Raw genomic sequence first — 2,094 nt, 5'->3', positions numbered from 1 at the left:
TGTGCCAAATCAGACTCTACTAACAAGCTTATTTGCAAAACACTTTGAGAGTTTGTTAAATACACCTAGGGGAAATGAACATGTATTCGCTTCCTAGGGCTATCTGGAGACCTTGAAGGAGAGCTCCATCTCGTGGCTCTCTTCTACCCTCCGAAGATCGCCAGCAACCCTCGGCATTCCTTGCCTTATAAATGCATCATTCTAATCTCTGCCTCATTCTTCATACCCCCTTGTGTGTGTCAAATCTCCCTTTCCTTTTTCTTATATGTACACCATTCATTGTATTTATGGCCTACCCTAAATCCAAGATAATCTCAAGATTCCTAACATAATTACATCTGCAAAGACTATTTCCAAATAAGGTCACATACACAGATACTGGAAATTAGGACTTGGATATATCTATCTGGATATATATATATATAGGGGGTCACCATTCAACTCACTACAGATCAGTATAAAAACACTATCTATCTGAGCTTTCCAATTTGAACTTTTAAGTTGAAGGGGCTGTTGCTATTAGGGCTCCAGACTGACAGATGGAACAGCCAGGGGACTTCTGCAGGGAGTAGGAATGTTCTATGTTAGGGGGAAGGCAGGTGCTTCTGGGTTGTCCACTGGGAGCAGGGTACAGCTTTCAGATGAGAAGACAGTGAGGAGCTGGCCAGCAGGCCAGGTTCCAGAGTTGGACAGGAGGGCACACTGGGGAAGATCAGGTGAAGCATGCTCTAAGTCAGGATATTGCTAGGACTGGACAGAAATGCAGCACCTGGGCAGAGTCAGCTATTAGGGTATCCTAGGTCTCTAAGCAGGAGGACCCTAGGTAAATAAAGCTCAGACAATCCCCAAATTATGTTTTATTCTCATTTCCCCTTCCTTCTCTATGCCTGCTTTTAGTACCATCACATGGTCCTTCTTTTTGTCACCTGAGAGATATTATACAGTATTGAGAAGAGAAATAGAAGACAGACCTGCCTTGGGCTAGGAGGAGCGGGAACAACGTGGGCCCTAGATGAATTCAGACCATGGTCTAGTCCCAGCCCTGTCACTTACTAGCAGTATAATCTTGGGGAAATTACTAACACTATGAGCCTTGGATGCATCCTCTGTAAAACAGGTTTGATAAGCCCTGTCTTGTAGGACTGCTGGAATGTATGCAAAGTAAGAAAAGCATCTAGCACAGTGCCTGGCATTTATTAGATCTTTAATGAATGGCAATTATTTCTAGTACTTTTTGTCCCCAGACCTTACTGCCCTCTCCTCTGGGATTTTGTTTTTATCCAGGACGTCTCAAATAATACACAGTTCAATCAAATCAGGCAAAAATGCAGCTTCACAAAACTCATTAAATTTTTCCTCTTAGAAGATAAATTAATTTGGGGTATGGGTTAGTCTTCCACAGCTGATATACCTCAAAGCTCTTAGAAATTAAGTGAAAGTCTAACTCCTTCCTTCTCTCCCAGGTATTCATCCATCTAAAATATTTTCATTCATTTCACTGCCACCAAAGCCTAGACCTTGCTTAGATTTGGCCTAATTACACTCAAGATAACCTATCTTTAATGTGATTTTAACAGAGTTGGCTCTGGCTTTCTTAGGCCAGGGAAAGGAGTGCCAGCCTAGTGGCTTCTGGGTAACAACTCAAGAGAGTATCACCCTATTCTCAAGAAATCACTGCAGATGATATGTATAGAGCACCTTCATGCACTGTATTAACTGCACTGGAACAAGAGTTCAGGGTACCTCTCATACCTGCCCCAGGTACGGATTTCCCTCTGGTTTATCCCTGATCCAAAAGTAACTACTAAGCAATTTTCCATTCCAGGCTCTTCTCTCACCTCTAAAACACAGAGTCTGAGAGTCTGGCCCTTGCCACCACCCAGAGCTTAATTTAAAATGAACTCCCAGGGCTTCCCTGGTGGAGCAGTGGTTGAGAGTCTGCCTGCTGATGCAGGGGACGCGGTTTCGTGCCCCGGTCCGGGAGGATCCCACGTGCCGCGGAGCAGCTGGGCCCGTGAGCCATGGCCACTGAGCCTGCGCGTCCGGAGCCTGTGCTCCGCGGCGGGAGAGGCCACAACAGTGAGAGGCCCGTGT

Source organism: Hyperoodon ampullatus (assembly GCF_949752795.1).
Source record: "Hyperoodon ampullatus genome assembly, chromosome: X".
In the NCBI taxonomy this organism is placed as follows: domain Eukaryota; kingdom Metazoa; phylum Chordata; class Mammalia; order Artiodactyla; family Ziphiidae; genus Hyperoodon; species Hyperoodon ampullatus.
The sequence above is the reverse complement of the archived record's forward strand: the minus strand, read 5'-3'. Positions refer to the sequence as shown.